The sequence below is a fragment of the Sciurus carolinensis genome, chromosome 13 (assembly GCF_902686445.1).
Source record: "Sciurus carolinensis chromosome 13, mSciCar1.2, whole genome shotgun sequence".
Classification (NCBI taxonomy): domain Eukaryota; kingdom Metazoa; phylum Chordata; class Mammalia; order Rodentia; family Sciuridae; genus Sciurus; species Sciurus carolinensis.
In genome coordinates, this window is record NC_062225.1 from 74675003 (window position 1) to 74702914 (window position 27912).

The window sequence follows — 27912 nt, forward strand, 5'->3', positions numbered from 1 at the left end:
CTTCATTTGTTCTCACCACCTTTGCATTCATAAGTATATAGCAGATTTGAACAGCTAAGCCAACTATTTTCCTCCACACCTTGCATCAAAACCTAATTAAGGGCTGGAGATGTAGCTCAGTTGGTAGAGTGCCTGCCTCCCAAGCACAAGGTCCTGGGTTCAATCCCCAGCACCGCAAAAAATAAAAAAAACCTAATTAGCCTAGACAGCTGAAAAGTAATGTTATTTAAATTATACTACAATTATAAAATTAACACTAAAGCCATACTTTAATGTTGCTCTTATTTGTTAACTAATCCTCTGCTTAATGGTGACTTAGGTTCTTTATATGTGCATTGCTTTGATTTGATCTAAAAAAATATCTTTTTCCCCCCCATACCAACCTCATAGATTTTCTTTTTGAACTTTAGACAACTATGCTTTAAACACTTATACTTTCAGCGTTTGTGAACTGGTTAGGACAGCACAATAAATCTGCCTGTTCTGTACTTATTCCTCATGACTTTAAGTACATCAGTAGAATTCACTAGAGTAGGAAACATGTAGAACCATTTGTAACCCTGTGGGAGAACAGGTCTGACTTCTTGTTTATGTTGTTGAATTAATAAAGCACATTTTGTGTCACTTGTTTTAAGAGGATGGGTTTGGAGTGACTTTGTGACAAGGACAGTTCTAGCCAATTGTCATATACCAAACCAAATGCCTCTTGGCACCTTGTTTTTAAAAGCCAAATTTTTTCAGAGTTATTAATGGGTTTAACTGCATTCCTAAACAAATGGTCACATGTAAAATAAATAAATAAATATTCTAAAAAATTGTCAGACGTTATAGAACCTATATGATGCTCAGTCTTATGCAAGTACTTATCAAAGGTGTTGTGAGCAGGGCTCTGTGTCTGGTGTGGGGACGGTGTCTCCTCTGAGGACACCAATAGGGTGATCCTTTTATTAGATCACCAGGTGAGTCTGATAGTCCAGTCACTTTAGAGGAGTATCACATTCATTCTAGGTGTCTTGGTTTCTTGAGACTGAACCTATTTGGAAGATTTTAATTTTGAGCTATTTCTGACAGGTTAACTATTATACTTTGATTCTTGGATCGTACCTTGTCTGCTATTAACTCTGTCGTATTTTGCTATCAGGAATTTGAAGCCCACCAGGCACCTCGAATTTTAGAACCATGTAATTTGACCTGTTGGGAAAAGAAAGTTGCTCTTGATTCTCCTGTTCCTGCAGCCTAGAGTGTGAAGGCTCAAATGGCTCTTCAGTCACAGCTCATCTTAGGCTAGTTCTGTGTCACACTTCGCTGGGTTGCTTTTGAAGACCTGGCAGCTGAGAAGTGCAGGACTCCCTGAGAACCCTGAGATTCAGTTCCTGCATTGGGTGTTGTTAGTGTTGCTCCATTTTAAGCTGAAATTTCCAGAAATAATTCTTTTCTGATCTTAGGGTTGCTTACTATTCCAGAAAGTGTACCTCTCAAAAAAAGAAAGCAACAAGGACCAAGCATCATTTGATAGTCCTAGAAATAAGCTAAGATTTGCCTGAACCTGCATATGTGTGTGTACTAGGAAGGAATGGTCAAATGAACAGCAAATGTGGTGATTGGTTATGGTGTATTAAGGAGACATAGCATTATTCGATACAACAAAACTCAGGCCTGTCAAAACCCAATCCTAGGAGAGTAATTGTTTACAAGCTGTCTGTGACTCTGCTCTGCTGAGTTTCACCATGCCCTTGGGATTTTCTCACCCTGTTTACCTCCGTACTACTTTAAATTCTAATCTCACATGGCCTGAAATCACCATTGGTTTTCCTTTTTTAAAAAAATCTTTTATCAAAAAACACAATTAAAATTTTTATCAACTGTAAGCAAATCAGGAGTGCTAGGTATATCCACATTGCTGTGAAACAGATTTCTAGAACTTTTTCATTTCCAAATCTAAAACTCTATCCCCATTAAATTACAATGCCTTTTCCCTCTCCCCCAGCCCAGGGTAACTACCTTTCTAATTTCTGTTCCTATGAATTTGACTACTCTAGCTACCTCATATGAGTGGAATCTTATGGTATTTGTCTTTTTTTGTGATTGATTTATTTCATTTAGCAGAATGTCCTTTCAAGGTTCATCCATGTTTAGCACATGATAGGATTCCCTTCCTTTTTAAGGCCAAATTCTATCCCATTGTATGTTTATTATACATTTTGCATATCCACTCATCTGTCAATGGATGCTTGGGTTGAGTTGCTTCTGATTTGGCTCCTCTAGATGGTGCTGCTTTGACATGGGTGGGCAAGTATCTCTTTAAGACCTTGCTTTTAATTCTTTTAGAGTATATGCTGAGAAATGGGATTGCTAGATCATACGGTAGTTCTATTTTTAATTTTCTGAGGAACCCCTGAATTTGCAGTTTGACCATTTTATAATTCCTCCAGCAGTGCACAAGGCTTCATTTTCTCCATATGCTCACCACCATAGTTTATATAGTTGTGTTTTGTTTTTATAGTAACCATTATAATGGCTTTGAAGTAATGTGATTTTTAAAATTTATTTATTTTTTATTTTTTATTAATTTTTTTATTTTTACAGACTGCATTTTGATTCATTGTACACAAAGGGGGCACAACTATTCATTTCTGTGGTTGTACACAATGTAGATTCACACCATTCATGTAATCATACATATACATAGGGCAATACTGTCTGTTTCAGTCTACTATCTTTCCTTCCCCATCCTCTCCTGCCCCATTTTCCTCTACACCATCCAAAGTTCATTCATTCTTCTCCCCCCCATCACCCTCCCTCGTTATATATCGTCATGCACTTATCAGAGAAAACATTCAGCCTTTGGTTTTTTTGAACTTAGCCTGTTTCACTTAGCATATTTTCCAGCTTCATCCATTTACCAGCAAATGCCATGATTTTATTCTTCTTTATGGCTGAGTAATGTTCCATTGTGTATATATACCATAGTTTCTTTATCCACTCAGTTGGTTCCGCAGTCTAACTATTGTGAATTGAGCTGCTATGAACATTGATGTGACTGCATCACTGTAGTATGCTGATTTTAAGTCCTTTGGGTATAAGCTGAGGAGTGGGATAACTGGGTCAAATGGTGGGTCCATTCCAAGTTTTCTGAGGACTGTCCATACTGCTTTCCAGAGTGGCTGCACCAATTTGCAACTCCAGGAGCAATGTACGAGTGTGCCTCTTTCCCCACATCCACGCCAGCACTTATTATTGCTTGTGTTCTTTTTTTTTTGGTGATGCTGGGGATTGAACCCAGGGCCTGGTGCTTGCAAGGCAAGCACTCTACCGACTGAGCTATCTCCCTAGCCCCTGCTTGTGTTCTTGATAATAGCCATTCTAATTGGAGTAAGATGAAATCTTAGGGTGGTTTTAATTTGCATTTCTCTTAATTACTAGGATTGATGAATACTTTTTCATATATTTGTTGATCACCTGTATATCTTCTTCTGTGAAGTGTCTGCCCAGTTCCTTAGCCCATTTATTGACTGGGTTCTTTGTATTTTTGGTGTAAAGTATTTTAAGTTCTTTATAAAATTTGGAGATTAGTGCTCTGTTTGATTTGTCTTTTTTTTTTTTTTTTTTTTTTTTTTTACTGTTTCATTGAGATCTAATTTATGGACCATTACATACATCCCCTGTGACAATTAAATTATTTTTACTAAATTTGTACAGTTTTGTATTCCTTGCTACCATCTAGTTTTAGAATGTTTCCATATTTCAAAAGAGGTCCCTCCTACCCATTTGTAATGAATTCCAACTCCTATCTCTAGCCCAAAACAACCAGCAGCATACAGTAGTTCCCCCTTATCTGTAGGAGATATGTCCCTCAGTGGATGCCTGAAACTGTGGATAGTATCAAACTCTATGTATGCTGTTTTTTTCCTATATGTACACACCTGATAAAGTTTAATTTATAATTTAGGCAAGTAAGAGATTAACAACAATATCTAACAGTAAAATAGATTGTAACAAAATATTATGATAAAAGTTGTTCAAAATGTATAAATATTTGTTTCTGGAATTTTTCATTTAATATTTTCAGACTGCAGATAACAAACCTCAGAAAGCTTCCTGAATAACTGGGATTATAGGCATGCGCTACCACACTGGGTTCTTAATGAGCTCATAAGGAGTAAAAATTAATTTTGAGGAAGTAAAATCATCAAATTTTTCTCTTATGGAATGTATTTTTTTTTTTTTTTTTGCAGTGCTGGGGATTGAACTCAGGGCCTTGTGCTTTCGAGGCAAGCACTCTACCAACTGAGCTATCTCCCCAGCCCTGGAATGTATTTTTTCTAAGAAATCTTTGCCTAAAACCAAAATAAAAAAGGTTTTCTCATAGAAGTTTTGTGTTTTTAACTCTTACATTTCAGTCTTGAATCAGTTTTTGTGTTAGTTTTTCTTTTTGTTTGTTTTTTGGTTTTGATACTGGTGAGTGAATCCAGAGGCACTTAACCATTGAGCTACATTCCAGTCCCCCTACACCACACCTTGCTAAGGGTTTTGCTAAGATGCTTAGGGCCTTGATAAGTTGCTGAGGCTGACCTCAAACTTGAGATCCTTCTGCCTCAGCTTCCTAGGTTCCTGGAATTACAGGCTCACCTCGGGTTAGTTTTGAGATGATTTTTTGTTGGAGGTGAGAGTCCATGTTCCTTCTTTTTTTTTTTTTTTTATTATTGTATACAAATGGGATACATGTTGTTTCTCTATTTGTACATAGAGTCAAGGCATACCATTTGTGTAATCATACGTTTACATAGGGCAATGATGTTTGATTATTTTTTTTTCCTTCCCCCCCCACCCCTCCCACCCCTCTTTCCCCTCTATACAGTCCTTCTTTCCTTCATTCTTACCTCTCTCCTTATCCCTAACCCTAAACCTAACCCTAAACCTAATGCTAACCCCTCCCACCCCCCATTATATATCCTCATCCGCTTATCAACGAGATCATTCGTCCTTTAGTTTTTTGAGATTGGCTTATCTCACTTAGCATGATATTCTCCAATTTCATCCATTTGCCTGTAAATGCCATAATTTTATCATTCTTCATTGCGGAGTAATATTCCATTGTATATATATGCCACAGTTTCTTTATCCATTCATCAACTGAAGGGCATCTAGGTTGGTTCCACAATCTGGCTATGGTGAACTGAGCAGCATTGAACATTGATGAGGCTGTATCTCTGTAGTATGCTGATTTTAAGTCCTTTGGGTATAGGCCAAGGAGTGGGATAGCTGGGTCAAATGGTGTTTCCATTCCAAGCTTTCTGAGGAATCTCCACACTGCTTTCCAGAGTGGCTGCACTAATTTGCAACCCCACCAGCAATGTATGAGTGTTCCTTTTTCACCACATCCTCGCCAAAACCTGTTGTTGCTTGTGTTCTTGATAATCGCCATTCTAATTGGGGTGAGATGAAATCTTAGGGTAGTTTTGATTTGCATTTCCCTTATTACTAGGGAAGTTGAACATTTTTTCATATATCTGTTGATTGCCTGTATATCTTCTTCTGTGAAGTGTCTGTTCATTTCCTTAACCCATTTGTTGATTGGATTATTTGTATTCTTCGTGTAGAGTTTTTTGAGTTCTTTATAGATTCTGGAAATTAGCGCTCTATCTGAAGTATGGTTGGCAAAGATATTCTCCCACTCTGTAGGCTCTCTCTTCACATTACTGATAGTTTCCTTTGCTGAGAGAAAGCTTTTTAGTTTGAATCTATCCCACTTGTTGATTCTTGCTTTTATTTCTTGTGCTATGGGAGTCCTGTTAAGGAAGTCTGATCCTAAGCCAACAAGTTGAAGATTTGGACCTACTTTTTCTTCTATAAGATGCAGGGTCTCTGGTCTGATTCCGAGGTCCTTGATCCATTTTGAGTTGAGTTTTGTGTAGGGTGAGAGATAGGGGTTTAATTTCATTCTATTGCATATGGTTTTCCAGTTTTCCCAGCACCATTTGTTGAAGAGGCTATCTTTTCTCCATTGCATATTTTTGGAACCTTTGTCTAGTATGAGAAAATTGTATTTATTTGGGTTTGTGTCCATGTCCTCTATTCTGTACCATTGATCTACCTGTCTATTTTGGTACCAATACCATGCCATTTTTGTTACTATTGCTTTGTAGTAGAGTTGAAGATCTGGTATTGCAATACCCCCTACTTCGCTCTTGCTACTGAGGATTGCTTTAGCTATTTTAGTTTTTTTATTCTTCCAGATGAATTTCATAATTGCTTGCTCTATTTCTGCAAGGTACATCATTGGGATTTTAATTGGAATTGCACTGAATCTGTATAGCACTTCAGGTAGTATGGCCATTTTGACAATATTAATTCTGCCTATCCAGGAACATGGGAGATCTTTCCATCTTCTAAGGTTTTCTTTAATTTCTTTCTTTAGTGTTCTGTAGTTCTCATTGTAGAGGTCTTAGACAAAGAAATTAAAGGGATACGAATAGGAAAAGAAGAATCCATGTTCCTTCTTTGATGTGTGGGTATCCAGTTGTCCTGGCACCATTTGTTGAAAAGACTGTCCTTTACTCTGTTGAATAGTCTTGGCACCTTTGTCAAAACAATTGACTGGAAATGTATGGTTTTCTTTCTGGGCTCCCAGTCCTAATTCTTTGACCTCTGTGTGTGTCTGTTTTCATGCCAGCACCACTTGATCTTCATTACTGTAACTTAATAGTAAGTCTCGAAGTTTCATATAAGTTCTCTTCTTTTTCAAAAATTTTTCCTTTTTTCCTCTTTCCTGTGTGTGTGTGTGTGTGTGTGTGTGTATGTGTATTTTCACGTAAATTTTAGGTACGCCTAACAAAGTATGCTGGAATTTTGACCAGGCTTCCACTGAGCCTGCTAACCAGTTCTCTTCTCTTCCCATGTCTTCCTTCTCACACTCCAGCCTTCCTCTCCCTCATTTTTTGTGTGCTTAGTCTTTGTTTTGTTTTACTGCCTTCTGTGTTTGCATTTGTGTAGCTAATCCTGTCTAAGACATAGTCATCTTAAATGTTTAACCCTTAGCAGTGACCACAACCCTGAATATGTTCCCTGTGATTCAATCTGCTTTTTATATTCAAGCTTCGAAGATATTAATGGTACTGAAAAATCCTTTTGAGGTCTTTCAGAGATGTGTCTCTTTGTGTGAACTAATAATAAAAGTTAACTGTTTCTAAAAGCATGTTAGATAACATGTAAAGACAATTTAAAATTATTAGGTTCTAGCACACTAGTTGAGCATTCTATCAGTCCTATCGCATAATCCAGTTTTCATTCATTCATTGTTCTTGTCCCTTCAGTGACTTTCCTCACCCCTGAAAGCTCAGATCTTCCGCCATCTACAAGGCCTCATAAGAGCTGGCTCCTGGCCACCTCTGATTTATTTACCACCACTTTCCTGCTGGGCTCCCTGCCCTTTTGTTTTCCTGGGTCTGTTCCCACCTTAGGCCTGTTATCCACTGTTAACATTTGCCCGAAACGCTGCTCATGCTGATGTCCCTGTGGCTGATGCCTTGGCATCATTCAGTTTTCTCCTTCAATATTAGCTTCTCAGAGAAACTCCTGGCATTGTCTCACCTAAGCAGCACTGTCAGTCACTTTGTCCTCCTACCTTGCTTCAGTGGCATCCCTTTGAGGACAAGGGCTTTGATTCTGTTCTGTCTCCAGGCTTAGAATGGGACTGGCCAGTGGTAGACCTTGAACAAATATGAGTAGCTTGAAGAAGTGCTGGTGGTGAAGAAGCGCACGCGCGGGAGGACCCACAGCAGCAGTGCTCAGGAAGCGTCCACGCCCCTGGTGTGCGGGGAGGGCAGGCTTTCTTTTCCCTATAGTTTTACAATACTAGAGCTAATCGTATAAATATTGGAATTAGAAACAGTAGTCCTTGGTCCTCATATTTTTTTAAACTCTTGAACATATTCGTTACCATTTAATCATCTTCAGTCACTGCCTTTGTCTTATTACCTGCCTGTCCACAGAATGCCACTGCTAAGAGTAGGGAGGCGCTCCTCATGCTGCATTCAAGGCCCTGTGTCCTGTGTACTCAGCACGCTCCTTACTTCCTAAATCTTATCCGTTACTAAATTTATGCAGCACAAAGCCTCTGCTTTGGCCATACCTGCCTCCTTCCCCCCCTTTAAAATGAATGTACCCCCTTCCAACCCACTGAGATGGCTCAGTGTCCCAGCCCAGCTCGGTGTCCTGACCTTTTTCAGACTTTTGCACATATTTTACATCCATGAGTGCAGGTTAAATTTTGCTCCATCCCTAAAGCCCTTGAAGTAGCTAGTTCATGTGGATCTCTTCTTTCTTTCCATCCCCAAATTCCTTTAGCTCTTGTTGCTTTGTGTTATTGGTCTCCTTCTTGGTGGATTTCTTGAGTATGCACTAGCCCAGGACTTTTTAAAAATTATAAGCCTCTGCTTTGCACCTTCAGCTTCTTAAGCAGCTGGGATTGTATAATCCTGGAAAATTCTGGGTGTTTGCGGGCCTGTACTCACTTGTGCTTCTGGAGTACGGAACACAGTTGTAAGTTGTAGCTGAAGATCACATTATAGGACCTTGCTTGTTATTCAGTATGACTTTACTTTTCTTACTGAAGCTTTGGAAGACAACCAAAGAGAGGCTTACTTATATTATAAAAGTCTGTTTTTCATGATCTTCTGGAGAGAAGCCCTCTTTTACTTCTTGAAATAATCCTAAAAGTCAACATCAGGTCATATCATAATAAGGCATCTTCTCATTAGGTGTAAAGTGGCTCTTCTTGTTTGTCTGATTTTTTCCTCTTTTGGATAGCATTAGTGGAATAATTGTAAGAGTAAAATTAGAAACATTGACTCCAATCATGAATTTAAGAAAATATTCTGTTAAATTATATTGAATAATCTTCCTCCTTGGTTTTTCACTTTTTCAAAAACTTAAAAACTTAAAGGTAGTATACTATGGGAGGATAAAGAAGGTACCTCCAAAATTGAGCCAGCATGAATTTATGGCTTAAAATCAATTTATATCAACATTATAACCTTCATTTTGCACATAAAATGAAGTGAATAAATACAAATGAATGATGTGATGCTGCACGAAAGGATGCATTATAAGCATGCTTCTTGTTTCCAAAAGATGCAGGATATTAATGTGTCCTATCAGATTATAAGGGCATTCTAAGTTATAGACTGATCATCTCAAATTCCCTCTCACATTTGCCAGGTTGTTGGGTAGGAATCATAAGTATTTTATTCCTGACCCTTTGAGGAAATCAGCAGTTGGAACATGCCATAATTAATTAAATATCAAACGTCTAATAGAGAGCTTCCTAACCGCAAGCTCATCATTACACGGGTTTGAAACCAGAATTTATGCCATAGTTTTAACCCCAGAGTCCCAACTCAGAAATCGAATTTAAAGCTCTTCTTTTTGGGTAGTGCTTCCAGAAGCCTGTTAGAAGCAAACACAAGTCTTCTAGGGAGGAGGGCCTTTAAAAGCCTGAGCCTTAAGTAGTATCCACAACTCAGACTCCCCAAAATACAGAAAAAACAAGGTGGCATGAGTGAGAATAAAGAGAAGCAATATTAAAAAGTTACGTAGTTTGAGTTATCAAATACAGAATATATGTATGTATTTTGTCTTTTTTTTTTAAAAAGGAATATGTTGAAAATGTAAAGTGTTATGAAGAAACAAGACAATACAAAGTCCCAGAAAATTTGAAGAGCAATCAAGTTAAATTTATAAGAATTGGAAAAAGAAAATAGAAACCTCAATAATAAAAGGTCAATATCAGATTAGACATAGATAAAGAGAAAATTAGTGAACTGAAAGATAAATCCAAACATTATTTAAAATGTAGTATGCTGAGACAAAGACATAAAAATTATGGTATACAGGGGAAAGTTGTGACATACAGGTAATTGAAATTCCAGAAAGACAAAATTTAAAAATTAGAGGCAAGGCAAAAAGATAATGAGTGTGAATTTTCCCAAGTTGATGGCAGATGTCAGTAAATTCCAATTAAAACTTTTAAAGGAAAAACCATCCCCAGAGACATAATAGTAAAACTAAAGGACAACAGCAACAAGGAGAAGATATTAAAAACGTATCGAAGAAAGATTATTTGTGAAGCATCGATACTTTTACAGAAAGTTGACTTCTTGAGTAATATTAAAAATCAGAAAAAAATTACCAATACTGTAAAACATGGGTCAGTATACAAAAGAAGGGGGAGGGTATTTCCATATATTGGCAACAGTTAGAAAATGAAATTTTAAAAATCAATACCTTTTACAATTGCAAAAAGATAGCATAGGAATAGATATAATGAAAGATCTGTAATGTGTAAGACAACAAGGCACTGCTTAAAGAAAACTTTTTAAAGACATAAATAAATAAGGAGATACACTGTTTTTAAGTTGGAAGGCCAGTGTTATACCATACTTTAACAGCCTTCTCATCTCCATGTCAAAATTATTTTTTAGTAATTATGAAATAAGAAAAATAATTACTTCTGCTTTTGTCTTTATTATTTTCTTCCTAATTTTCCTAGAGTTTTCTAAGAAATCTTTTGAGCACTTAATATGTTCTAGGCACCACTCAGAGAAAAACAGACAAAAAAAGTCTTAGTTTTCAGAGATCTTGTTTTCTAGTGGTGGGAGACAGACACGAATGATATAAGTAAAGCATATGGGACTTTAGATGGTAATGAAGTGCCATGGAGAAGACTAATACAGGGAAAGAGGGGTGGGAAGTACTGGAGGTGGAGGAGTCAAAGTTTTTAATAGTTACTATTTTAAGCCTTAATGAAAGGTGATATTTGAGCATAGACTGAGGAGATGATGGGGTGGCCCTTGAGGGTGTCTGGAGGAAGAACATTCCTTGCAGAAAGAACAGGTTTTGCAAAGCCCTGCAGTGGAACAATACCTGGCATGTTCAAGGAACACCAAGAAAGCTGTTTAGGAGGAATTAAATAAGCAAAGGGGACACAAAAGCAAAGGTGTTATAAGAGGTTAGGCAGCATAGGATCTTACAGGCCATTGTAAGAACTAAGTGAGAAGAAGAGGCGTTTGGACAGTTTTGACTTTTCTGACTTCCATTCAAAAGGAGGATCTTTATGACCACTGCAAAGAATAGAGAGAGGAGGGTCAGGATAGAAGGAAGGAGACTAGTCAGGCAGTTTTGAAAAAAATCCAGCTGAGGAGTGAACTTGAGTGGACCTGAGGATAGCAGTAGAGGTATGAGAAGTGACCAAATACATGATCACTGGCTATATTTGTTCCAACAGGTTTGCTGACAGGTTGGACATGAAGTTAGGGAAACAGATCAGTTTGAACAGCTAGAAGAACAGAGAAGAGGATTACTACAGGTACAGCCAGTTTGAGTTGAATAAGAGCTCCAATATGCACATGTTAAATTATTTTTGACATGCAAAGAGAAATATCAAGTAGGCAGTTGATGAAAGTCTGAGGTGGGGTGGTGATTCTGGAGTGTGTGTGCTTAGAAATATAAATTTGGGAATTGGCAACTTACATATTTTTAGATAGAAAAGAGAAAGCATACAGGGATCAAACCTTGTTACTAGTTTCTTATTTCTTTAGATGATTATTTGATTTTTGAAAAAATTTTTCTAATACACATAGTTAAAGCAATTTAAAAATTTTCCAAACACATGAGACTTTTTTGGTATTCTTTGATGCTCCCTGATACTATTGAATGTTAGTCAGAGGTGGTATTCTGTAAGATAACTCAGTCCAGTTGTGATTTCTTTCAGGGCCAAGTATCTGAATAGTTTTTCTCAATAGCCCCTGTGTGTTTAAATATAGTATCAAATTGTTGAGTGCAATGGTTCCGCTTGTTCACATTGCATTGAAATCATTATATATTTGTTCAAAAAAGATTAAATTCAAGTTTTAAAATAAAAATGCATTAAAAGATGGTAGGTAAAATGCTAGCTGGCCTGATGTTATGGAAGAGACTATATGAATAATCATGTGCCAACTTGACCCACAAAGGCACAATGTCAAAGGTAGAGTTGAGGACCTTGGGGAAACTGAGTCATGAAACTGAAAACTGTATTTCTGAAATGGAATCCATGGGTCACTTTGAAGAATATTGCTATCTTAATTTTAAGTCTTTGAGTCTGTGGATAGGACATGAGGTGTCTTTCCATTTATTTAGACTTTTATTTCTTTCAATGATATTTTATAGTTTTCAGTATACAAGTCTTAACACTTCAGTTAAATTCATTTCTATGTATTCTTTTTCATGCTATTATAAATGCATTTTTAAAAATTTCATTTTCAGTTTTTTCATTACTCATATATAGAAATACAACTGATTTTTGTGTATTGATCTTATGTCCTACAGCTTAGCTCTAATATTTTTCGTGTGGACTCTTCAGGTTTTTCCATGTGAGATCATCTTATCTGCAAATAGAAATAGTTTTACTTCTTCCTTTACAATCTGGATATCTGTATTTTTCTTGTCTAATTATTGTGGTGCATCCTCACTCTTGAATGATCATTTGACTGGATTTAGAATCCAGTCAAAAGTTGTTTCCCTTCATCCTTTGAGGACCTCACTCTTCTATTACCTAGTAATCTGTTTTGCTCAAGATGGTCTGATTCTTCTTCCTTTTGGTTCAATGTGTCATATTTTGCTGGTGATTTTTTTTTTTTTTTTAGGATTTTCTTTATAGAATTGGTAATCTGAGGTTTTACCATAGTCTTTCTGGATATAAGCTGTTTAATTGAATTTTTGACTTGTTTTAGTATCCAGGATTCTTAGTCTCTGAGGGCTCGTGTCTTTCATCAGTCCTGAGGAGTTCTCAGCCATTGTCTCTTCTAGTAATACTTTGGCCTCTCCTCCATTCTCTCTGGACTCTTTGGAACTCCATGATACAGACTTTAAAATTACTGGATCTATCTCTCACATTTCTTAACTTCTTTTTTTTAATTTAATGTTCTGTCAGTCTTTAGATGGTTCCTTTTTTTAAGTCCATTTGTGGAGTTTTAAAAAACTCAATAATTATGACTTTTATTTTTAAAGTCTCTAATTGGTTATTTTCCCAAACATTTTATGCTATTATGCTAACATCTAGGTGTCTGAGAACAGTAAATATACTCATTTTAAAGACTCTTTCAGATGCTGGTTTTGGAAGGTGGGAGGGGCAAGATTTAAGTTCTTCCAGCCCCTGAGGTGCCTGCTTGCCTGTGTGTGGCACATGCCAGCAAGAGGCAGCCTTGCTCAGCACATGGCTTCCCCTTTATCTTCTTCCATGGGAGATTTTTTTTTTTTTCTTTTCTTTTCTTTTTTTTTTTTTTTTTTTTTTTTTTTTTTTTTGCTTAAAGAGAGTTTCTTTTTTGTTTGGATTATACCTATGTATGCATTCATTTATTTTTATATGTTTAAGTCAGTTTTCTTTGATGTAGGAGGCTGAACTCCTAGCATGTGCAGTCTACCACCTTGAACCAGAAGTTCCTAGAGTACTTCTGCAGCTGATTTAGAGTTCACTGTCACAGATAGCACTGTCTCCCAAGGCTCTGAGTCTTTGGGTTTTGTTTGTTTGTAACGGTACTGGGACTTGAATCCAGGGGTGCTCTACCACTGAACTACATCCCCCACCCTTTTACTTTTATTTTGAGACAGAGCCTTGCTATGTTGCTGAGACTGGCCTTGAACTTTTTATCTTCCTCAGCCTCCTGAGTACCTGGGATTACAGACCTGTGTCACCACACCCAGCTTTGGTACATGTTTTAATGAAATGCAAGGTGGTTCATTTTCCCCCTGGCAAATTCCCTAATATATGATGATGTTGAAAATTGCTTTTAGATTCTTTTGGCCCAGAAATTAAATACCAAGGCTGATTTAACAGGCACCAGCGGCCCGAGGTGTTCTTGGTGTTCAGGTGTTTGTGTACTCCTAGAGGGTCATTTAGTCATCAGGACTCCTCTCACTCAAGAATTTTGCCATGTCCTGTCTGCTCGCCTTTGGTTTCCCTATCTGGATATTTGTCCCATTTAAAATTCAGTTCAGGTGAGCCCTTCCCTGTTGGCACTTTGGGTTTCAGCTGAAGCATTGTTTAAAGTAGAAGACAGCAGTAAGTAAAATCAAAAAAGCTCAGATGTGAAAGGGACTTAACTTTGAACGAATAGTTCCTGAGCACACACTGTGTTCCAGTCACTGTCTTAAGCGCACAGTGTGAACAAACACAGTAAATACAGAGGTAAAACAAACCCTGTGGATCCTGCTCTTGAAGTTTACAAGCTCTTGAGTAAAATCAGTCAACAAATAAACCTTAGTTATATGTAATTAAAAATTGATAAATACTATAAAAGAAAACAGGATAGTAAGAAAATAGCAGGAATTTCTCATTTAAATTTTGTAGTCAGGAAAGTAGTTGACAAATTTTTAAAATAAACAATGGAACATTTTGTTCATCTGAAATCTGAGGTAGAACTTATTGAATCAAGGTTGGTTCCTGAGCTGGGGATATAACTCAGTTGGTAGAGTGCTTGCCTTGCAAGCACAAGGCCCTGGGTTCAATCCCCAGTACTGAAAAAAAAAAAAGGTTGGTGCCTTACATCCTCGGTCTGTCCCTTGCTCTCCACCCTGGTTACTGATTCACTTTCCGCCATCCCCAGGTCCCCAGGGTCAACATGTGACGATCTCTGCTTTAGAACCAGCCCCTTTGCCTCACAAACTGCTAAGGCACAAAAGGTGCATTGTCCAAAGTCACACAGGTCACATCCACTTAGTACTGGAATTGGAATGAGAACCTTTTTCTCCAAAACCTGTATTCTTTCCTCTCTCTACTGCCCCTTTTTCTCACTTTTATTATAAATTTATGGTATTTCAATCACAGGTATTCTGTAGTTCTTTTTTTCCACGAAATTAATTTTACCTATTGTTCAAACTGGCCTTCTTATTCTGAATTGTCCCTCTTATATATTCTTAGAACTTGAAGTCTTTTGAAAGATATTATCCACTGTTATTTGTTTTATATTTCTGAAATAATCAATCAACTCTTTCATCTAATATGTGCATCCACTTTATTTTTTAGGCCTTTTTTTTTTAAAATCAAAGTGTTTATATTAAAATCAATGTTAGTCTTCTGATCTATTGACATGACTTTTCTCACTTCTTTGTTTATCTAAGGAAATAGAATTCTTTCCCAGGTGTGGGATTCATTTTAACTTGCCATATTTTTAGTGTAAATACGTTTTATTATTTTGTTTTGTTTTTGGTGTATTGTGGCAGAAAAGTCCAGGACCTGTGTTTGAATAGAGTATTTACCCAGGACACTTAGAAAGCTAAGGACATGGTGAAAATTAAGATGGACAGGAGTTGAGCCGACCTGTCCGGGCAGTGACTGCATGGAGGGTAGATGACTTGGGGTGGGTGGTGACCTGACTTGAGCTGTGCTTAGAGAATTTCCAGCCCTGAAGAGTCAGATGAGCACTAATAACAGCAGAGTGGTTCTCGGGGCACCAGCAAACCAGCAGAAGGTGTTACGATATTCAGGTGACGCTAGACATTGAGGGATGAAACGTGAAGAGGTAGAAACCAGGGACGGGGATTTTAAAAGCTATTGATGAGATGGAAGAACAAAGAACCCCGGGATAGCTCTGACTGGCAGGGACATTCTCATGACCGGTCCTCCTGCTGGAGTTGTCTCCTGAAGCTTGCTCAGCAGCTCGCACTGTTGGGCTCTGTGTTCAGCTGCCCTCTGATGAGCTGCCTTTATGAATTAGGGAGCTCTTTGCTTCAAAGGGTCAGATAGACACCGTTGTCCTATTTTCCATCCTGCTTGCATTCCTATTAACTGCTCTTCAGCCAAACAGAAAGAATTCAGCCTTGCTCTTCTCCCAGTAGCTACCTCCCTAGATGGATTGGCAGGTGCAGTACTGCAGGCAACTTCTTATCCTGCAGTTGGCAATGAGGAAAGGGCCTTGGGGAGGGGCCGGGGAGGTTTCTTAAAGTCCCCATCAGGATGCATTCAACGACTCGGTCCTTTGAGTCACTAAATGGCAGCAAGACTTGGATTCTGCTGCAGGTGAGTGTTTCATTTTTAAGCTTCATGGAGCAGCACCTGTGTGCTGCACTGCCTTCCTGTTGTCAGCCACATTTGACTTTCTCATGGGCTTGCTAGCACGTGCAGACGTGTGTTTCATACCTGTTCTCTCCCAAGGTACTCTGTGAGGTAATCTACTTGCAGAGAAGAGCCTTCATCGTGTGATTGCTGTCTCCTTAGGGACAACAGCAATGCAGCGTGGATGCCAGATACATGGAGAAAGAAGCAGCATTTGCTGCAGAACACAAAGGTCACATAGCTTTTCTTGCCTTTATGTGTTCGCTACTTAAGCTGCTGGGTTGAAAATAATCATGTTTATTTTTGGTAAGGTGCTGAAGTCTCTGGAACTTCCCACAGAGTCCCTTACAAGGGGCAACCCCCTGTATCTTTCCTGTCTGGTAGAAATACTTGAGAGTCAGCCTGTTTTCTATAGCAATGTATTTGTTTCTGTTTTTGAAAACAGATTTCAGTAGTGACTATGTAAACAGGTCAGGAAATGACATTATATGACAGGTGTCACTAATCTCTCTGTGAGCAGTAACTCGTTGAAGCATTTACGTTTTCTTAAATACAGCAGTGGACATCTATATAAAGTAGTACCAATGACTTCTCTAAGTTTAATGAACAAGGAGAATAAGGAAGGGGAGATTTATTGTGGAAAGTTTTTGAAAATAAAATAGTATATTTCTGTTGATTTGGATATCTGTTTTGTAAGACCCTTGTCTGCTTTTCAGTATATTAAATTGAGCAATGCTATTAGTTATTTTGCCGATCATTGTTCCATCTTACAATTCTATCCTTTTCTAGAGCTAGAGAAAGATACCTGGGTTCCTCTGCAAATATTTAGACCCTGTTTAGTGGTAAAAGTGTAAGAATTCATTTATGGTAAACCTTTTCTTCCTAAAAAAAATCTCATTAAATAAGGCCTACACCACAAATGGCTATATCAAATTGCTAGAAATAGAAATTGAGACACATGTGTCTGCTGAAAGAGTTGTTTTGGTTTTTGCTTCTTTCTATGAACAGGCTAATTGCATTTTGGACATTTCTGCATTTTTCTCTTTTAAGGTTAATTATTATGAATGACCAATAAAGTAAAATGTACTTTCTAGAAGTCAGAGAAACCTCATTGTAAATATGTAGCATGGTATTTATGCTACATAAATTTACAGTAACAATAGTTATTTTTTAACCTTTTGACTTTCCCAAAAGGTGGTTTACCTTATTTGTTTAACTTCTCGCTTTGGTGGATAAACATGGAACCTGCCTTGACAATAGGAGGTGATTTACCATTGCACAAAGCAGGAAGAGGAGGGGCTGTGCACTTGACCTAACTGTTGCTGCAGGCAGAATGCTCTTTGAGGAAGGATAGAATGGTAACAATAAAAGGAATTTTAGAATCTGCCTCCGTAGTATTTCACCAGTGAACCAGCATTATAAATTGCTATAAATCATGTATGTCCTCTTCATCATAATAGATAAACTGGCTTGACTAGTCAAATATACACTGTTGACAAATATATTTTGGTTACTTCTGGGGGTCCATGAATTGATCTGTAAACTAGTAAATTTTGAAGGGAAGTGACTTACTAGAGAAGTTAACACATCCTGAAACCTTATGCAGCAGAAATCAGAAATACCTGTGCCCTGGATGCTGCCATCTTTTGAGGAAAGTTAATCTAAGTGAACATTTTTTTAGTCTGCAGCCCTCCCTTTTTCTGTGAATGACACCCTATTCTTTGGAGACCTGGTCTTCTCCTAATCCCAGTGTATCATTCCAAGAGGATTACCCACCAAAGCCTTGGGGGCCCTCCTCAGCCAGAGTGGGCAGATGACTCAGGCACTTCAGAGTATTTGCTGGGGCTGATGGTGGAGCTGTAAGATGTTAGGCAGAAATTTTCTTGTTAAGCATGAACAGCTGTGAGTTCTATTAGACTCTGACCCAAAATGAGAGCTTAGCAAAGGTAACAGCAAATGTCATAATGAAATTCCAGTATCCTGGAAGCCACCCACACCCCTGCCCTTCCTGATGTTTGTTATGAATTTAGTTATCAGATACCATACTTAGTTTCTCCTCTTTTTTTTTTTTCCCCCCTTAGCAACTTCAAGTTAGATTTGAAGCCAGTAGTCCTAAATTAGGGCAGTTTTTCTCAAACTTGAGAATGTTTTGTTCCCCCTGAGAACTCTGATCTGAAAAATTTGCATGATACAGAGATACCTGAATTGGGTGAATGGGTTCCTGGCTTTAGAACCAGATAAAAGTGGGTTCTAATACCGGTTCCTACCACATAACCTCAAACACATCGATTATCCTCTTTCATCTTCATTTTCTTACTTGTGAAATAGAAATACCAGCATGAGTAGTGCAAGAATTCAGGTGTGTATCTGAAGGGCCTGAGTGCAGATGCATTGCTTATACTCCACAGGTGTGCAGATATCGCTCCCAGCTCTCCCCTGGATCTCTAAGAAAAGAGAGGTATGCAAATCACGCAGCTCCCTTCGCTGTTGATGTCAGGGTTTTCCATATTCCTGTCTTGTACTCATCTTTGAATATACCAAATGAAAGAATTAAACGAAGTTATAGTTTTGGTTTTTAAATTTTTTTTGCAGTTGTAGATGAACAGCAAGCCTTTATTTTATTCATTTATTTTTATGTGCTGCTAGGGATCACACCCAGTACCTCACACATGCTAGGCAAGCACTTTGCCATGGAGCTACAGTCCCAGCCCCTAAGTCATGGTTTTTAATAAGTGTTTTACATGATTTTGATTGTAAGTTATTGTCAAGCATGATTTGATCTGAAAATCGTTTACATGTTATGCTAAACTTAAGTATCTATTGTCACTGTGACGATTATGAAGAAAATTGGATTACAAACTTCTCGAGGGCAGGGACAGTCTTCAACTTGTGTTATCTTGTGTTTTCCCCAAAGCTAGCAGTGCTAGGCATGATAAGCAGGGATTTTTGTTTGTCTGTGTTCTGAGGGCTCATATTTATTTAAATGGAACTAATAATTAAAGGAGTTTCCTGGAGATGCTGAAGTTCCGGAAGCTGTTTTTCTGATAAGAGATGTGAGAAATTGTAATTTTGGCAAGACTATAATGGATATTCCAGGATGGGTACCTGGGAGAAGAGCTGAAAGCAGGGGATTAAATGAAGCAGAACAGGTTGCTGGAGAGACGTGCTGGAGTGGTTCGCTAAGTGAAAGATTGAGGCAGTCTATGATGTGCATTTTGCATTTATTTTAAAGTGCAATGAAATCTGCCACATGACTTTAAAGTATGATCCAAGTGAGTAGGGAAGATAGTCTTAAAAGTTAACATAGGCATGTGGATCCTGGTCAAAACAGCTGGCTACAAAAAAATTTAATAAGGACTAAATCTATTAACTGCATGGTTACCTCCTATGTAAAGCATTATTGTGAGGAGTACAAAAAAAAAATAAGGGGCTAGGGATATAGCTCAGTTGGTAGAGTGCTTGCCTTGCAAGCACAAGGCCTTGTGTTTAAATCCCCAGCACCACAAAAAAAAAAAAAAAAAAAAAAAAAGTAATCACAACAGTGAAAGCATTGGGGCATAATAAAATCCATTTCTGTGTCACACTGACAGTAATAAAAAGACCAAAAAATCTGCTAAAGATGCCCAAGTACATGACAGGCAGACAGCTGTCCACGTGAGACTGAATTACAGGACAGTAACCTTTTACCTCTGCAACTAAAAATATGCTGTGGTGGAAAGAGCAAGCTAATGTCAGACCATTTAAAACATGAAGGGTGGGGGTAATATTTGCAAAAGAGGTTCTGTCCTCAGGCCTCAGGAAAAGGGGCAGCTCTAACAGGTGCCCAAGATCTTGCCCCCCACCGCCTGCCAGGCTTCAGAGTGGGCTTTGTGCATTTATTCGTTTGTCCAGAGTTTTATGTAGAAGTCTATTCATTTGTCCAGAATTTTATGTAGAAGTCTTGCTCAAACATCAATAGCATACATTCACGTCCTTGGTTAGAGTCTTATGCAGACAGTTCTTGCCCCTGGATCTTAGTCAACCCAGAAAGCCAAAGCAAGTCATAACACTCACTGTTGGTCCTGTGCCCATTGTTAAACTGGCATTTCTTTTTAAAGTGAGCAATCTGACTGATAAAATAGATAACTCGTTCATTAAATGAATGTATGTTGTTAGACTGAGATTAGGAACCTAGAACATCTTTGAAATTATGATTAGATTTTAAAGTCATCCTAACTGGAAACATGTTTTCAAAAGAAACAATTTATTCTAACTTATCTATTTTCCTTGGGGCAGCCTGGCAGTAGATAAGAATGGGAGCTCAAACCAGATGGTTTGAGTGTGGATAGGCATTAATAATACAGTGTTTTAATGTTGTGATAGGGAAAGAGTAAATCACCAAAAACTATACTCTGTGACTGTCATTGTTGTACCTTTCTATGGAAAGGTTACAAGAATGATTATTGTGCTGCTGATTTTAACTTATAAACTAAGTAAACAGCCTTAAGTAAGTGTTTTCCTGAATGACTCAACCATCATGACTGACAACACTCAGGAGCCTCACTGCCTCAGTTCAGTATTAGTTGGTCCATTATTTGGCCTTGTGACTGCAAGAACACTACTTCTCTCATGCCTCAGTTTCTCCACCTGTAAAATAAGAATAATGGTGTCTACCTTATGAGGTTATTGAATGAGTGAATCCCTGGAAAATATTCACACTGAGTATGATACATTAAACACTCAGTAAATATTGCTGCTGTTATTAAAGACATACTTCACTGCTGATTCTTCCTGAGTCATAGTTTACAGAAGAGAAGAAAAAAATGACATAGACCAAGTAGTTGATATTAATAGAGTTAAATAGAAAGGAATATATACCACTGTCTGCAATACGGGTGGTGGCGGGGAGGCCTGCTCTAGTTGGCAATACTGCGGACTATCTACCAAATACAGCAGCTGATAATATCAGGGTTCCATTCATGGAGAACAGTCTCACCAAAGTGAAATGTAATAGGAAAATGACACTGCGATCTACCCTCCAGTGTGTACAGACATGGTGTGACTCACGGTCAACAGATATTTACTGAGCGCCTAAACCATGCCCCTTATCATGCGTGCTTACTTGAAGTAGAGCCATAAAAATAGCACATAAACGCCTGACAGTCTAAGAGAGGAGATAATCGAGAATGATCTGAGTTGTTTTCTTTACCTCCTTTCCTGAGGGAGGTGGTGGGAGGATGCTGGGAGGCTGTGAACCTTGGGCTCTACTCAGACTGTTCGCAGGTCGCCTTCAGCTTTTGAAGTGGTACCCCGCCGTCGCTTTTTCTGTGCGAGTGCGCATGCTCATCTGGGCTTCGTATTACACTTTCGGTTTGCTTTCTTTCTTTTTCTCTTTTTAACTTTTTTTAGTTGTAGATGGACACAATGCCGTTTTTATTTATTTATTTTTATGTGGTGCCGAGGATGGAACCCAGTGCCTCAGCCAGGCAAGCGCTCTACCACTGAGCCACAACCCCAGCCCCGCAGTCAGCGTTCTCAATAACAGAAATAATAGAGGCTCACTTTAGAAAACTTGACTCAGTGTCATTAGAGGTTACTTATCCTGTTTTCCCCTATACTTTGTAAATTTCTTTCTTACATTAAGCACCACCTTTCTCTCTGGAAATCAAGAAACGTTAAATTTGAACAATCAGGCAAGTACAGGAAAAGTACAAGCTAACAGGAGAAATCGCTCAACCTTTGGCCTGTCCTTGCTTTATGCTCATTATATTATTCAGCTGAGACCACAAAGTGTGTGTGTGTGTGTGAATAAGTGTGTCTTATTTTGTAGGACTGTTGTGAAGACATGGTGATGTAAAGCTCTAAACACTGTGTCTCCAAGATAGTTATCAGTCAATAATTGTTAGCTGTTACTCAATTATCTTGCCTTTTCTTCCTCATAACAAGCTGGGCAAGCTCCACCACTGAACTACACCCTCGGCTCTTGACCTCCTTTTTTACCTCTTCAGGCTAAGCATTTTTCCAAGCAATTAAGAACTCTTCATAAGCATTATTTTCAATAACAGCAAAATATCCTTCGATTATGGACAACCATGGTTTACTTTTCCTTTCCCCATATTGAACACTTGGTCTGCTTCCAAAAGTATCCCATCATAAATACTACTTCTCTGATTATTTGTTAATGTAAACCTATTTGCATTTCTGATTAATTCCTTGGAATAAATTCTTAGAAAAATTCCTGAATCAAAAGTGCTTGAACACTTTTTAAGGTTTTGATGGATGTATTGCCAAATTGGCTTGACTTTTTATTTTCACTCTTGACTAGTAGTAAAGTAAATTAACACCTAAGTCAGAAAACTCCAGTGCTAAAGATTTTCTTTTTAAAAAATCATTACTTTTATAAGGGAAAATGATCTGTAACTTTTAACATGAATTTCTTTTGAGTTATTTTTGTTACTTCTTTTTAAAGATATATATCCATTTTGTGCATTTGTTTGATTAAAATACTAATCATTTTCTTATAAATCTGTGTGAATTCCTTATTTTTTAAGGCATTTCATTTTGCTGTGTCACGTGTTTGGGTAATTCCAACTTTCTTTTTTTTTAACAATTAAAATTAATTGGTCTTTTCTTAATTTTTTCATTGCTTTTGAGCTTAGAAAATTTTGTCTATCCGTAGAACTATATATTTTCTCCTAATTTATATAGTTAAACATTTACATTTAACTCTTCAACACCCTGGAAATATATTTTTCTTTATGGATTGTAGTGATCTTAATATTGTCCCAGAGTATAGCAGTTTTTCTTATGTCTGTTAAGCACTTACTATATTACAGTTATTTTTTTCTGAATTTTTCTTCTCTTTAAGACTTAAGTTTTCATCCTTTAAATTTTGATCCCCATAAATTACACAGTACCAACCACTTCATAGAAACACAAGCAATTGAAAAATTAATCAAATATACAGTTGCACATAATCTGCCCTGGAAGATTTTTATCTACCTTCCCCCCTCCCTCCCAGTATTGGGGATTGAACTCAGGGCCTCACACATATTCGGCAAGCTCTCTACCACTGAGCTAGATCCCCAACCTTCTGTTCTGGAAGATTTTTAAAGGTATGAGTTGTTCATCATCTAGTCTTAGATATGAGTTTTAAAACCTTAAGAGAGATTTTGTAGAAATTTTTATTTCAAATTATTATATATTCCAGAACATCCACCAGAATGAATTTGAGTGGTGTGGTCCTAAGAGAATGCCTTAGTCTGTTGATGTTGCTGTGTAACAGAAGAGCTGAGACTGTGTAATGCATAAACAACAGAGTGTGTTTTAGGGTTCTGGAGGCTGGGAAGTCAGAGCACAGCGCCAGCCTCTGGCAAAGGCCCTCGTGTGTCCTCTCCTAACAGAAGGTGGAAGGGCAGGAAAACCCCAGTGCAAGAGTGGGGCCCCACCTCTTGTCAGCCCACTCCCACCGTGCTAACCCACTCCTGCCGTGATGGCATTAATCACCCCTTCAAACCACCTCTTCAAACCACCTCAATGGTAGTTAAATTTTAACATGAATTTTATTTTATTTATTTTTTCATCAGAAATGTTTTTTTCTTTTTAAAAATTTTTAAAATTTGTTCCCATTAGTTATACATGATAGTAGAATGCATTTATGCATTTTGATAAGTCATACACAAATGGAGTATAATTTCTCATTTTTCTGATTGTACATTTTGTAGGACCACATCAGACATGTAGTCATATGTGTACATGAGGTAGTAATGGTGGTTTCAGTGTATTCTTCCTCCCCCCATATGCCTTTCTTAATATGAATTTTAGAGGAGACTTAAATAAAGGGTTGGAGACATAACTCAATTGGTAAGAGTGCTTGCCTTATTAGCATAAGGCTCAGGGTTCAATCCCCAGCACTGCAAAAAAAAAAAAAAAAAAAAAAGAGGAGACTTAAATGTAGCAGAGAACTACATGAAAATGAATTGTGCCAGTAAACTAAATTTTCACTTTATATGAGAGGTGTCGTCTGCTCAGTAACCAGAAGCTTTCTATTGTCTAAGTCGCCTTCTTATTGGACACTCTCCCAAACTTATCCCACCCCATCTAGAAACAATAAATAAAGATGTGCCTTTAGAGTGTTCATAACACTCAAAGAATTGCTACCATTTAAGTGATACTTAAATATTTTCAAACGACATTTCACCTAGTTTTCATCTGCTTTCTAGACATCCAGTGGCACTAGAGATTCTACAGTTTGTTGGCTAAAATCCTGTTCATCCTTTCCTTCCTGCTTATTCTGTGTACCACTACTTAGTTCAGATGTTGATACCACTACCTTCCCAGCAGCCAGGTAAAAATCCCATTGTTCTTCACCCCCTAACCCTGTATTCTTATGCAGTCACCATGTCTTATGCCTGTTTTACCCCCACAATATCTTTTCTTTTGTCTCTACCCCATTTCTCTACCACTGTCCACCCTCATAATCACTGGTCTGGACAACTGCCATAAGCCCTTACCTGGATGTAGAGCTTCCATTCCCTCCTCCTTCCAGATCCACCCTCGTGATGGTTTTTAGTTGGGAGTGTGCTGTAGAAAGACTGCCCTTGCCTCTAGAGCTTCAGGCCTACTGAATTGAGGAGAGAGTTTGGGCATCTTATTTACAAAAGGCTTCTCAGATGATCTCTATGCACACCTGGATAAAAACCAGTATCTTACAAACTCCTAGAGTTATCTTTTAAAAACCCAACTATAATCACATCATGCTTTAGATTTAAACATTCAGTTCTTCCCCACGCCCTGCAATACAAAGTCTAGATGACTTAGCGTATGAAGGAACAAGCCTGGCTCCCGGCCTGGCTCTCACCCACCTTGCCAGGTGATTTTCACGTACCCCCATCAGGGCCTTTGAGTCTTGCCAGGTGAGTTGTACCCAGTGCGCCGGGTACCTTTGCCCTTCTGTGCCTTTTTTCATGCTGTTCCCATAGAGGCTCACTTGACTTTTTTCTCCTTTTGGAACACTCACCATTACTGCACCCCTGGGGCCTTCCCTGACCCCCTCATTCCTCCAGGCAGCAGGAACTGCTCCGTGACTCTGCAGGGTTCTGCCTCTGCTTGCTCTGCTGCAGGCACTCTTTGGCATTGTGATTATTTGTTTGCATATCTGTCTCCATATCTGTATTTTTAGGTCACGGGGATAAAGGTAGTCTTATCTTTTGCATAGGCTTTCAGGAAGTGAGTTTCTTATCTTTTAAGAAGTTAATTCTCAGGACTGGGGTTGTGACTCAGTGGTAGAGTGCTTGCCTAGCACATGTGAGGTACTAGGTTAGATTCTCAGCACCACATAAAAATAATTAAATAAAATAATGACCCATCAACAACTAAAAAAATATTTTTAAAAAAGAAGTAAATTCTCTCCAAGTCTTTTTAAAACCACCTCAGTGTACTAGCAGATTACTTACCACCTTCTACCTATTCACCCATCTGCTCTATGCCCCATTTTTAAAAACAAAGCGTATCTTATTAACAAAGAAGGAGCCTCCCAGACTTCTGGATCAAGTGATGGTAGCCTTTTGGTAGCATGGAACTTGTTACTATCCAAAGACACTCTATTGAGATCTTCACTAAAGGAGGACAAGGACCAGCTAGTGATGTGTTTGAAGTATTCAGCTAGGTTTCGATATTAAAGACCAACAAACCCATCTGATTTTGCTAATTCTGTCTTATGAGTTTTCATAACTTGTATCATTAATGTCAATTTCTTAGACATATTCATTGGACATATTCCATTTTCTTTCTTTTCTTTTCTTTTTTTTTTTTTTTTTTTTTTTTTTTTTTTTTTTTGGTACTGGGGATTGAACCCAGGGGCACTTAACCACTGAGCCACATCCCCAGCCCTTTTTTTCATTTTATTTAGAGACAGGGTCTTGCTGAGTTGCTTAGGGCATGGCTAAATTGCTGAGGCTGACTTTGTATTCACAATCCTCATGCCTCAGCCTCCTGAGCTGCTGGGATAACAGACATGCACATGCCCAGTTCATTGGATATGAAGACATTTTCAATTACATCTTCGTGAAGTTTTTTTCCTTTTAAGCCTGAAATCTTTTTGCCTGTATTACATCTTCTAAGAATGCATTGGAGCTGTTGGCTTTCCCAGTAAACTGTGGCTCTGGGGGAGATACTGTACTAATGTTTGCAAAGGCCACTTTCATTTTGGTCTACAAATACATACTTGTCTCTAGCAAAACACATTAGGAGTCCAGAAAGGTTATGCAGCTTGGAGGAAGTTCTGAGTTTACAGAATACAATGTGATCATTGCCGTCTGGTTTTGAATATTAGAAAAGTGGGTTCTCTGTATGTGTGTTAAAATGATAGTTGAACATGATATTTGCTGAGATGAAGGTAGTTATAAAAACTTTTGTAGCATTGAATGAAACAGAATGCTACAAATTATAAAATTTTATCATGTGGATCCATGTTCAGGGAATTTTTAAAAATTTTATTGTCATATTTCTCCAAGGATGTCAGAAAGGAAATTGAATACAGTAGTGTCCATAATATTGAAAGAAAGTAGGTAACTATGTTAGTTCTGAAAGTAACATGAAAGTATTCTTATCTTATTTTGTAAATGGATTACTAATAATAATGTTCTAAAGAAGCAAAGCCTATTCTATTTCAGGACCAGAAAATTTCTATTGCCCTTAAGCATGAAAAGCTGTTCTGCTGAATTTGTTACTTCATAGGAATTGTCTCCTTGATTCAGTTGGACAATTGATTTAAAAGCACCAGAGGCAGAATTAGAAATTTAGAACTAAAAGTAAGCTAATCTCTGTGTTTTCTTCCATCATTAGTCAACCTAAAATAATAGATGTGTTGATTATAACTCATAGCATAAATAGGCTGGAAAGCTTGGGGAACTGTGTGAATGACAAGTAGTCAAATAATTGGGAATTGAACTCTAGCCTAGGAAGGCATATTTCAGTTCTGAATGTCTTACTTGGGGACTTGTCGCCCAAGGAAGGAATGTAGAACAATAATCATGGTACTGTGGCTTAAAAATCAACAGACCTAGATCTGTTCCCTGCAAATTGCTTTCCATTTTGGATCCTCTCTGAAGTGGGAAATCATTTTTTAAATGAAGTTATTTTTTTTTTTAAATAGGAGTGCATGGTAGATGAGAGAGAGAAACCCCTCTTCATTCCCTGGGCTCCTTGGCTGTCCCTGAAGCATTTCCCTTGAGCCTTTATATGAATGTAGTAGGAAACATGCAAAACAATAGGTGACATCCCTTAACACCCACCAGGCATTGCTAAGTATAGCCTCTCCAACAGCAGTTTAGTAATCAACTCTTCTCTCAAAAGGAAGGAGAAATCAGCACCTAGATAAAAGGACTTTTTGGCTTCACTTTCCTGCTTTCGAGGGACCAGTCTCTCTGAGAGGTACTTCTTTCAGTTTAGGAGAAGTGACAGATTTCCCAAGAGGAATGTTTGGCAGTAGTCATGAGCAAGATAGAAACCTTGGTAGCTCGCCGCTTAGAGAGGGAGAAGAAGGGTTAAAGAATGGCCTGAAATTAGATGACAGGCTCTTTTTTGATAAATTTGGATTCATCCTCTCTGCACTTTCACAAGAGGGAGGAATAGCTTTTGGGTCCAGAGATCCAGCAGTGGAAGACAAATTACAAAAATGCTTGCCTTTAAGTTTAAATTTGAGTAGGTTACAGAAGACAGCATTCTAATTAAGGTATAGGTATAAAATTTGGATTATTAAGATTCTAGTAAATTATTAATAAAATTTGCTCCAGGGTCTTATTTTTTAATTTTGTGTTTAACAACTTAATTGTTAAAAACAA

General features: G+C 37.9%; 1 protein-coding gene and 1 non-coding gene across 22 annotated transcripts in view; both read left to right on the plus strand.

Annotated features, from left to right (window-relative positions):
* The window catches only part of Dtnb (dystrobrevin beta), a 232091-nt gene that overhangs the window by 137869 nt on the left and 66310 nt on the right, over positions 1-27912 (plus strand). The window lies entirely within an intron of this gene.
* On the plus strand, positions 105-178 carry Trnag-ccc (transfer RNA glycine (anticodon CCC)). Its single transcript has one exon. It is a non-coding gene; the product is annotated as a tRNA-Gly (tRNA).